Source organism: Impatiens glandulifera, chromosome 3, assembly GCF_907164915.1.
Source record: "Impatiens glandulifera chromosome 3, dImpGla2.1, whole genome shotgun sequence".
Taxonomy (NCBI): domain Eukaryota; kingdom Viridiplantae; phylum Streptophyta; class Magnoliopsida; order Ericales; family Balsaminaceae; genus Impatiens; species Impatiens glandulifera.
In genome coordinates this window covers 47,820,854-47,833,654 of record NC_061864.1, presented here as the reverse complement: position 1 = coordinate 47,833,654, position 12,801 = coordinate 47,820,854, and the positions used below count along the sequence as shown (strand labels likewise).

Below are 12,801 nucleotides of genomic sequence, written 5' to 3'. Positions count from 1 at the left end.
ATCTTTGGGAAATGTATGTAAACCATACACCCAAATACTGGTCATAAGAGATATTTTCACCACTCCAAACATTGTTCGACACATCAAAGTTTAAAGGAACACATGGTGTGAGGTTTAACACATGTACCACTGTACTCAATGCTTCACACCAAAAGTATCTCGACAATTTTACTTGTGAAATCACACCTCACCCTTTCCACTAGTGTTCTATTAATTCTTTCAGCCAACCCATTTAACTTCGGTATTTTCAAAGGCAATTTTTGTTGATGAATACCTTGCTGTCGACAATACACATCAAAAGGCCCAATGTATTCTCCCCTGTTATTGTTTGAATACACTTCACCTTTTTTCCAGGATCCCTCTCAATTGAGGCTTGACACACTTTGAATGTGTCTATCACTTGATTTTTTGTCTTCAATGTATAGGCCCAAACCTTTTGAAAATAGTCATCAATGAATGTTTCAATAGTACGCACCACAAATGATCTTCACATCATTGACCCACATGAATAAGAATGCACCAAGTCTAGTAGATATGACTTTCTCTTCGATTCAGATGATCTAAATGACACTCGTATTTGTTTTTCAACCAAAAAATTTAGACATCTCTTCAAGTGCACATTTGAAACCCACATAACACATTCTTCTTAGCCAACATAGCTAAGTCTTTCTCGCTAATATTAGCCAAACGTTTGTGCCACAAATTAGAAGAAGAATTAATTTCACAAGTGTTGATGTAACATTTAGATATCAAGAATGAAAACTATACAAATTTTAAAGTCTCTTGTCTTTAACAATAAACATTGATCCCTTTTAAGCTTCCATTCAACACCAGAAAAAGAATTATAAAAGTCTTGATCATCCAATCTTCTAACTAATAAAAGATTGAAACGAATATCAAGAATATGCTTAACCCCTTTTAAGACAAGAGTAGTGTCGTTAACCATCTCAACACAAATATTACCAATTCCAACCACTTTAGTTTGACTAGTATTTCTCACACGAGCATTACCAAAATCACTAGCCTCATATGTTGAGAACAAATATCATCTTGATTTAGCATGAGTAGAAGCACCACTATCCACAATCCAATCAATCTCATCACAAGACAAATCAATATTCTCAACATCATTATAATAAATAATAAAGAAATCATCAACAATAACAACATCATCATGATTTGTACATTCTTTGTGGTTGGAAGTAGTGACTGTGTTTGATTTCCCTTTTTGTTCTCCTTCTTCAATTTAAAACAATTTTTTATATGACCTTTCAAGCCACAATGATGATATTTACCCACTTATTAGAAGTCATACGAGATTTTCTACGATTACTTACATCTCAACATTTACTTCTCCCTTAGATTCTGTAACCAAGACCTCATATGGTAAAGAATAGTCTTGTGTCTTTTGTCTCATATTTTCATTCAACAAACTACTCTTTACTAAATCAATTGAGATAACACTATCTGGAGCACAATTAGATAGAACTGTTCTAAAAGTCTCTCATTAGTTAGGTAGAGTACCAAGTAAACATAAGCATTGTATCTATGTACGCAATTTTTGAGGTCGCGACGAAATGTTTTGTTTTAATTGGGATGTTCTTGTGCTGATTTTTAAAATAAAGCGAGGGGAATTAATTATAAAGTTAACAAAAGCTTAAAGTGTAAAACTAAGGCTTTATAAAGGACTCAATAACTTACCATCCCGTCGAATTTAGAACACATTAAAATATTTAATGGAAATTCATCATAAGCCTTCTTTAGATTTTTTCTATATTAATTAACCTCATGACTAGAGAGTCACCACCGAATTTAGGAAATTAAGAGATGTGAGTCCGACATTTGGTTACGTATGGAAATGAGTTTTTTTAAACAATTATGTCCCACAACGCCCCGAAGGTCTCTACTAATTAATTTTGGCCATTTTTCAAATTTTTACGCTTTACTTTTTAAATTATATTTTTATGTTACCCTAGGATCAAACAAGACACAAACTTACATAAAGAAAAAGCCAACCAAACGAAAATAAAACCTAAATCTAGAGCAAGGTAGAAATATATAAAAAATAAATACAAAGAGACTATGGTTAGACTCCACAGTCGAAAAACTTATTATCGGTCAAAGTGCCATGCAACTACTCAGTCGGATGCTAGGCAGGTTCCTTTTCTCAATCGTGGTCAAGCAACAAAAACCTGGCATAATTCCTCAGTTGCGACTGAAATCTAGGCGCAATTCCTTAGTCATAGACTCCTTTCTCAGTCAGATGCGGTCACAGTCGAAGCTATCACCTTTCCTTAGTTGTGAGCGTCAAAAGCAACAACATCTGTTGTCTTCAGTTGTGGCTTCAACAGGTGCGGAAGTCCTCGGTCATCAGCGTGCAACATGTGTAGAAATTCTCGGTCAGTAGAGTGCAACAAGTCTCTATCGGGTGCAGATCCTCGATCCTAACGTGCATCATCCTTCAGTTGGTCCTAGGTGGGCAACGAGTTCCATCTTTGGTCTTAGGCGCATAGCGAGCTTCTATTGGATGTAGAAATGCTGATCGTGGCCTTCAACAATTATGTCCATCGAATACAAATCCTTGGTATTGGCAGATGTCAAGCAGGTCCTCTTCTTCGGTCCTAGGTTTGCATTAGGATCCTATCAGGTGCAGAAATTAGTGCCTTCAACTTCTCGGATGGGTGCATGAACGGGCATCCTTCCTCTTAGTTTGGTGTATCTATCGTGTGTAAGATTCAACAACAAATGAGATTCCTCGGTCCCTTCACATTATATAACGTGGGTCTAAATAAAGTCCACACCAACTTGTGTCTCTCCAACTAGCAGGACACAACCCAACAAACTTCCCTGACCGAATAGTTTGAGGGTAATGTCAACCCGGCAACCGAGCGACATAACCTCGTGATAACACCTTAGTCATCATATCTGGTACATTATCATCTATATGATTCTCTTCGAGTTGTAAAATCTTATCATCCAAAGCATCACGAATCCAATGATAACGAACTTTAATATGTTTCGACTTTAAGTGAAATAAATAATTTTTGGCAAGCTGAATTGTACTTTGAATATCACAAAATAAAACGTACATTTTTTATTTTAACTCAAGTTCCATTTTTTTCAACCACAATAATTCTTTTGTTTCCTCCACAACAACTATAAGCTTCTCTTTAGTAGTAGAAATAGCAACACACTTTTGTAATTTAAATTGCCAAGACACGACTCCCCCGATAAAAGTCACCATATATCCTGAAGTAGATTTTCGATTATCCAAGCTTTCGACTATATCTGAATCAATATATTCAATTAATACATGCTTCTCACAACTTAAAGTTAGTTGAAGATTCGTTATTTCCCAGAGATATCTCATAATCCACTTCACGACTTCCTAGTGATGTCTTCCTGAATTTGATAAATATCTACTAACCAAACCATTAATGTGCGATATCAGTTATAGTACAAACTATAGCGTACATAAATCTACCAACGGCCAAATAATATGGAATATAATTTATAAACAACTTCTCATCTTCAATAGAAGGACAATCAATATAACTAAGCTTAAAGTGAGAAGTTAAAGGAATACTCACCACTTTAGCTTTGTCCATATTGAAGCGTCGAAAATTTCTCAATGTACATCTGTTGTGACAAATGCAACTTTCTGGTATCTCGGTCACTTATAATTCAAATCCCAAGAATTTGAAGCGCTGGTCCCGAAAATGACTTACTCAAAGTCTTTTTTAGCTCACTGATTTTAGAAATATTTCTTCCAACAATCAACATATCATCTACCTAGAGTAGAAAAATAATAAAATCATCATTAGAGAATTTTCGCTAAAAAATGTAATGATCGGTCTTGTTCATATTGTGCCCATGTTCAACCATAACTGAACCGAACTTTCGATACCATTGTCGCGACGCTTGTTTCAAACCGTAAAAACTCTCCACTAATTTTGTCTTGAAAACCCTTTGGTTGCTCCATGTATATCTCTTATTATAAATCTTCATGAAGAAATGATGTTTTCACATCTATTTGTTCAACCTCTCGTTTAAGACTAGCGTCTAAACCAAGAACCACACAAATAGATTGCATTTTCACCACAAGAGCAAAGATCTCGTCAAAGTCAATACATTTTCTTTGCTAGAAATCTTTTACAACCAACCAAGCTTTATATCTAAGTTTTGAAGTATGCTCATCTTGCTTTAACCAATATAGCCATCAAATTTTCAAAGCTTTATTGTAAAGGAAGCTTTATTCCATATACACATTCATGATGGTTACTAATTACCTTATTGAGAATTTATTGCTGATTTATGTTAATGTTTAAGAACTTTATGTCAAAATTTATTTTGGAAAAAAAAAGTATTTGAATAATTTTAAAAAATTCCGATGCCGGGAATCGAACCCGGGTCCCCTGGGTGAAAGCCAGATATCCTAACCGCTGGACGACATCGGATTATATGTTTACATTTTACTCGAATATAAATAATACCTGTACGGAGAATACACTGAATATCATATTTTCGAGTACCATTTCTATCCTTAATAATATATATATATAGTAATTTTAAAATTTATTTTTCTATATTTTAACGAATATTTATTTGATTAAACTTGTAAATAATGTTTAAAAAATTATTTCTATTAAAAATTTGAATGATAATGCTTAACTTTAAGGAATGGTAGACAATGGAGGACACATACCCTTCATAACTAAATATTTCATTTTTTTTTTATTTATATTAAGATTTTAATGTGAATTTAGTATTGTTTTAAAATATTAAATAATAAAGGAAAAATATATTATTTTTTCACAATCATAATTCAAAATTAATAAAGTTAAAATTAAAATAATTTATTTTTTTTATATAAAAGAAAATTTTAATCATTAAATTATTTAAAATTAAGATTATTTATTTTATAAATGTAAAACTATTAGTTTATTTGATAATTTATTTTTTTATTTTACTTTTTATATCTCAGTTTCATAAGTTTTTATACGGTTTAATTGTTGAATTTTAGAATTGGAAATCGATCCTAGGATCATTTTTAAGCTTTTTATTTATTTTAGAATCAATCAATTAACCTTAAATAGAAAAACTCAAATTTGAATTTAGAAAATAAAAAACCAGGTTTGCTGTTCTTGGGATAATTCTCAAGAAAAGTTGCCTAGAAATCATCTAATCATGTTTCTAATTACGTTGGAGAATTATTTGGATCATGTTTGATCCATTCCGATAATATTTAATCAAAATAAAAAAAATTCAAAATAATTGAAATTTCTATGTTCGTGAATTGGTCCAAATGAACAACTATTGTTCTTGTTTTGGTATCAATCAAGTATAAGAGGTATAAGGAAGCTATTGGCTAACTCCATTCACCTTAAAACAACTTTAAAACCAAAAACCCGATATTTGGCTACAAGCTATTTTGAACGAATTGATAATTTTCTAGGTCGTTTGGTACATGGGAATGATGATCTAAATGTTCTAGGGAACTTTGTGAAGTCACTCGAGTCCTTGAATCGAATAATCCAAGCCCCCATCAAAATTGCAAAACTTGCAATTTTAATTTTCTTAAGAACCGAGGCTTGTTAGCTTAGGACCAAGAGGTCCGACCGAGGATTTTTACATCCGACCGAGAGGTCAGACCTAGGACCGATGACTTCCACATAGGACCGAAAGGTCACACCTAGGATCGAGAAATTTTGACCTCAATCGAGAATCCCCAAACCTAGGACTAATACAGTTAGCCCAATGCTAACTAAAGACCGATGGTTTTTACACCCTGATTGATAATCTTAGTCAAGGATCGAGAGTCCTTACCACCTCGACCGAGGCTTCTTATCCCGGACTGATGGGTCTGACCGAGGGTCCGATGAAAACGAACCCAAGGCCTAGGACATCGGTCCTAAGGCATTTTTGGTTCCTTTTCAAAATTCCAAAATTATTTTTGTAATGTTGGATCCTCAAACCATTTTCTAAAAATTCTGAAAAATTAGAAAATGATTTCAAAATATTTTTGGGATATTTCCATATAAAATATTTTGATAAAGGCTTGTTTGAGATTTATATTTAAACCCGAATGCCTTTAACTGATTAATGTTCTTCATGTACTTTCCTTCCTAAGTTATCATCTCAACATGTACCATCATTTAAATAATTGTTTTTACAAAATTCTTTAAATAACACACAAACCTTATGCATGCTTATAATCGGTAAAAATAAAGCGTTATAAAACTGATTTTCTAAAGCCAAATTTTTAAGTAGAAACCGTTTTTAAAATTGGTATGGAGGATGAAGCGCGAAATCTCTTTTCCGAGTATCATTAGACTACGAATTAAAAGAAACTCTAGCTAATAGGTTTGTACACGTATGCCACTTTTATTGATTTTTCAAAAATTAATTGGCGACTCTGTTTCAAATAAAGAATTGTTTAAATTAATTAATTTAAATAACGGATTTCTAAAAAAAATCAAAGTGTCATTCGATTAAACGCATATCCCTAGATTATTCAAATTTGAACAAAATTAATTATTTTTATAATTAATTTCATAAAAATGTCTGAAATTATTTAAAATCTTTTAAAATAATATTTTATTTTAAAAAGATTTTTGACATGCAAACTGTGGTTGAAATTCTCGAACCTCGAACTTTTCCGCAGAACTAAAACATAAAGGGTTATTTCGGAAGTTACGACTTCTATTTTATTCCTTTATCTAAAAATAATATAATTTGTAAAAATAATAATAATATTTGTAATTATGGATATATTAAAATATCCTAATTATTAACTTATCATTTATTATTTATTTTATTTTTCAAATATCCAATATTTTACCAAATAAATAATATCTATAGATCAATATGTCAAACTCAATTATTATTTTATTTATTCTTTAATATATTTTGCCAATTAATTTTTATATTTTTCAAAATGCTTAATAAATAATAATAATTCCTTCAATCTATTATTCACTTTAATTATTTAATTTTAACACTTATATTTTATTTATTTTATTTTTTTAAAATAGTTTGCAATTAATTATTTTAAGTTCCTTAAAATAATTTATAATTCATGTGCAATTAGTTCGTACATGATTTTAAACCTATATTTTTATAGGCTTGAAATTATTAAAAAAAAATTAGGGAACAAAAATGAGTGTCAACAGTACCAAGTAAACATAAACCTTGTATATCTATGCACGATTCTTGAGGTCGCAACGAAATGTTTTGTTTTAACTGAAGGACACTCTTGTGCTGGTTTTGAAAAGAAAGTGAGGTGAATTAATTTTAAAGTTATTTCAAACTTATAGTTTAAAATCGAGGCTTTATAGACAACTCTATAACTTATCATCTCGTCGAATCTGTGAGACATTTGAATATTTAATGGGAAGTCGTCATAAGTCTTCTTTAGATTTTTTCTATTATAATAAACCTCACGATTAGAGAGTCGCCACCTAATTTAAAAATAGGAAATTAAGATATGAGAGTCTAGTGTTTGGTTACGTGTGAGAACGTTTTTTTAAACAACTATATCCCACAATGCTCCGAATGTCTCTACTAATTAATTTTGGCCATTTTTCGAATTTCTTACGCTTTACTTTTTAGATCATATTTTTATGCTACCATAGGATTAAATAAGGCACAAACTTACATCAAGAAAAAGCCAACAAAACCAAAATTAAACCTAAATCTAGAGCAAGACAGAAATATATAAAAAAATAAATACAAAGGGACCGTGGTTAGCCTCCACGGTCAAAAAACCTGTTATCGGTCGAAGTGCCATGTATCTACACAATCGGATGTTAAGAGAGTGCATTTTCTTGGTCGTGGTCAAGGCAACAATAACCTGACGCGATTCTTTGGCCGCGAATGAAATTTGGGCACAATTCCTTGGTCTATAGCTCCTTTCTCGGTCAGATGCGGCCACAATTGAAGTTGGTGCCTTTTCTTGGTCTTGAGCGACACAAAAAGCAAAATCGGATGTCTTCAATAGGTGCAGAAGTCCTTGGTCAGTAGGTGCGGAAATACTTAGTCAATAGCGTGCATCAAGTCTTGATCGGGTGCGAATCCTTGGTCTTTGCGTGCAACAACCTTCAGTCGATCCTAGGTGGGAAGCGAGTTGAATTTTCAGTCCTAGGCGCATATCAAGCTCCTATCGAGTGTAGAAATTCCGATTGTGGCCTTTAGTAGCGGTCTCCAACTTGTGCAGATCATAGGTCCTAGTGGATGTCAAGTAGGTCCTCTCCCTTAGTCATAGGTGTGTAGTGAGTATCTATCAGGTGTAAAAATTAGCGCCTTCAACTCTTCGGTTAGATGCAGGAATGTTCTTCCTTCCTCTCGGTCAGGTGCAGCTACTAGGTACAATAATCAACCGTAAATGATATTCATCGGTCCTAAGCGTCAGAAGGAAGAAAGTAGGTTTTCTCGGTCAAGTAAAAATCAACAATGAGCATGGGGTTAACTTTCTCGGTTTGATGTGTCGGAAAACCTAGCCAGACGTGGAGTCTAGCTAGGTTTCTTGATTGGACATGCGCTGCAGCATCAGGAAGCGCTGCAAGTGTTAGGAAGGTGTCAGCTTCAGCGCATGCTGGAGATCCTCGGTCCGCTGGCATCCGCGCTCGCTCCATGGTGCACTTTTCTCGGTCGGATGCAGCGTCTTCTCACTCTAGGGTACATTTCTTCGGTCATAAGCACCTCTAACATAATGTTGGCTATTTTATGAATTTCCTAACTTAACCCTAGAAATCTAACTATATTGTGGTCGAGATCGACCCCAAATTTAACAAAACTCGGCACAATCGTTAATAACATACAAATAAACAATTATATAAAAGAAAATCCTAGATTTAACATCATGGAAATTAAAATCTAAGTAGACAAAGTAGAATTATATATATATTTTTGTGCTTGGTCGATTTTTATGTTTTTAAAAGGATATTCGGCCAGAAGTCTACAATTCAATATTAAATTCTAATTCTTTGAGCCCAAACATTCAAAGCATTTATTAGACGTTTTTAGTCCAAAAGAATTCAAATTCAACATGAATTGGAAGTTTTTAACTGAGAGTCATTCAAATGACCAATTCAAGAGCCGATTTCGGTTTTCAAAACAATTTAAGGTCAGAAATTGTTTCATTTAATTTCTGATTTTTTTTTTGTGTTTTTATTTAAATTATTTACATATTTACATGTTTAAAGTGCAGAAATTTAAATCAAGGCAGAAAACTAAATCATGTAACCATAAAAGGTAGAGGAAAAGACACATGCATCATTTATATTAAGAATAAGGGAAAAGACAAAGCCAATAAAAGGAGGATCAAGAAGCTTACAATGAGCACTACTTCGTTGATCCAATGGAGGCTAAAACCATAACTCCTTAAGCAGAACTTGAAACCAATTTAACAAGAATTGGTGTTTACTTAAGGTTCTTGAGGGTAGAAAAATTGCAGTGTAAGGGCGTGAAGTTATTAAAAAAAGTATTTTTGCAAGTGCACAAGGTGGTGTTTATATAGGGAATTGCTAGGGGAAGCTCTAGGGCCCAAGGCCCATCTACAACTACCTACACGTTTGAAGAAGAATTCCCCCTTTTAACATGCCTGTTTAAAAGGGAATAATACCCAATTGACATATCATAAATATCAATTTTCGACCAATGGGATTAAAAAATCTCTTGGTTTTGATGTCATTACTTCCACAACTGCAATTGTCTCGGCTACATTCTGCACCTTTGCCATTTGTAGTTCTAGTTGTGCCCAGGTATTCAGGCCATTAACAAACGCGAACAGGGTCTCTTGTTCCGTTAGACTTGGTAACTCGAGCATCAACATCTGAAACTCCTTCATATACTCCTTGATGGTCTTGTTGTGCACAAGTTGACTCAACCTTTTCCTAGCCTCAAACTCGGCGTTCTCTGGGAAGAATTGGCGCTTGAACTCAGTCTTGAAGTCTTCCCACGTCTCCATTTGCAACGTACCTTGTTCAATGTCTACTTCCCGCCTCCTCCACCACAGTAGTGCCATTTCTTGCAGGAAGAAATGTGTTGTCTCCAATTTGCCATGATCATCTAGTATGCTTGATGCCCGAAATACATCTCCATGTTCCAAAGAAAGTCCTCCACTTCCCTTGCACTCCTCGAGCCTTTGAATGGAGTTGGCTTAGGAACATCCATCTGTCGAGGTGCTGCACCTCGAAGTTCCCATCCATTCCACCAAATCCGACCCTCCATAGCGTCGAGCCTCCCCATTATCTCTCTTCGGAGGGCGCCGATCCTCGCATGGACTTCTCCTCAGATTGTCTCGAGTACTTCATGCCGGATATTATTAATCTCCCCTCGAATTCGAACCGAAGCATTCACGACGAAGTGCTTGGATCGATTCGAGGGAAGATTAATGATATCCGGCATCAAGTACTCGAGACAATCCGAGGAGAAGTCCATGCGAGGATCGACGCTCTCCGAAGAGAGATAATGGGGGGGCTCGACGCTATGGAGGGTCGGATTGGGTGGAATGGAGGGGAACTTCGAGGTGCGGAACCTCGACAGATGGATGTTCCATCCTAGTGTACACTTTTCATTTAAATTTTTTAATTAAAAAAGAACAAGTCTTTTAGCTCCCCTTTCTTGCTCATGGGGCCTTCTACGTCCTTTCACCACTTTCTTTTGGTCTTAGATCATGCCCCCAAGATTCCCTACAAAATAGCATTGTTAAACAATTTATTAATTAAACTAACTAATTTTATAATTAATAATAAAAATAAGAAAAGGAAAACGACTAAAAACGATAGTTTATTTAATAAAAATCAAATCTAATTAAACAAAATACTTAACGTTTTTAACAAAATTTCGATAATGTATATAAAAAAATGTTTTTTTCTTTAAAATTTTATTATTTAAGATGACTATAAATGATAAAACACCTTAAATATATTAAGTATGATAAATACATTTGTGTTTCTTTAACTTATGCTTATTATCACCTTAACATATTGAAATCCGAAATCAACTATTCTTGAAAATTAAAATTATTTCAAAAATAGTTATTCATAAACGATAAAAATTGGGGGTGAAAAAATGAATGTCTACAAAATACCCTCTTGGAATTTTTTTTGTAAAAATCACTCGATTTAGAAAAATGCATGTCTAAGTTTGAACATAGGCACTGCGTTTTGAAAATTCACAAATTTATAGTTTATTTTGGATGAAGAGAAAACAAACAAGTCAATTTTAAAAACACCATACTCTTACCGTAAAAAATAAAACATATAAGAAAGTTAATAAAAAAAATAAAAAAATGTTGAAGTTATCTACGTATGTTTAAAAAAAAAATTGGTTGAATTTAAATCATTAAAGTTAATAGTTTATTTGGTTAAATGGTGTACATATAAATAATATGTCGTAAGTTTAAGACTTGCATATATTATTTTATTATGATTTTTTAAGAGTAACGATAGGAAGAGCGACACTAGGGTAGCGACCCCCACCTGACAGCCAGGTGAAAAAAAGGTTAAGGTGGAAAAAAAATTATAATGTAAAAAGTTAGAAAGAGAAAGTCATATTCAGAATAGACTGTTATCGAAAATATCCATGTTCAGGACAGACTGCTTACGAACATGACCATGTTCAGGACAGATTGCTCCTGAACATGGCCATGTTCAGGACAGACCGTTTACAAACATGATTATATTCGGGACAGATTGCTCTTGCACATGGTCATATTCTGGACAGACTGCTCTCAAACATGTCTATGTTCTGGATAGACCGCTCCCAAACATTGTTTTCTCTCTCTAACTTTTTACATGATAATTTTTTTCCCAACATGACTTATTTTTTCCACGTAGTTTCCATGTGGGAGTCGCTGGGGAAGTCTCTGCCCCCAACGTTGCTCTCAATATCATTATTCTTTTTTTAATCAATCAGTCTAATTTATGAAGACGGGTCAACCCACAAACCAATAACTCGATTTATTTACACTCACATAATGGATCATGGTCGTGCGTTGTGGTATGAAAACCTGACGAGTTCTAATTAAGTGATATATTTATATATATATATATACTTTACAAAATAATCAACACAATAGTATGATCACTAATAAGGGAAAATTTGACGAAATGACCCTAAAGATGCCTTTATTTGCATCCGTGGTCACCCTATAATTTTTATTGCTCTAGTGACCACTTTTTTTTGACGAAAATACCCTCATCGCGTAACACGAAGGGCCTTTACGTTACGCGAATTGGAAAAGTTCTTTATATAAATACTTAAATTTTTTCATTTCGATATTTTCCTTTCTTTCTTTTCTCTCTCTACTCCTCGTTCTCTCTTAGACGGCGACGACGACGGTGGCGGCGGAACCCTAATCAAACATATCATACAAATCGATACCAAAACCCCCATTCTAATATCATGTGTTCATCATACAGATCAATTTATGTTCTTATTTTCATTATCTTCATCTTCAAACCCTAAACATGTTCTTATTGTTCATATTGGTTCATATTTTGTTCATCTTATTGTTCATATTGGTTTTCATATTGTCGATGATGATATTTGCAGATAATCTTGTTTTTTGATTCTAAGGTGAATGTTTTTTGATTTCATTTCCTCATATTTTCTATATACAACGATGTTGTTTTTGGATCGATTTGTCTACGATTTGTTTGATCTTTTTGTTGATCTATTTGGAAAGTAACAGGCTCGATTATTGCGATTTTGTGGGTGGAGTAGATCGGGTCAGATTGTTCTGGAGGAGGAAGGAGGCTGTTGTTCTGTTAAATAGGTTAGGGTTCGAATTCATTT

The 12,801-nt window shown here is 33.7% G+C and overlaps 1 non-coding gene across 1 annotated transcript; it reads right to left on the bottom strand.

Moving 5' to 3' along the window:
• Window positions 1-4,385: 4,385 nt before the first annotated feature.
• TRNAE-UUC lies at window positions 4,386-4,457 on the bottom strand. The gene has a single exon. It is a non-coding gene; the product is annotated as a tRNA-Glu (tRNA).
• Window positions 4,458-12,801: the final 8,344 nt, after the last annotated feature.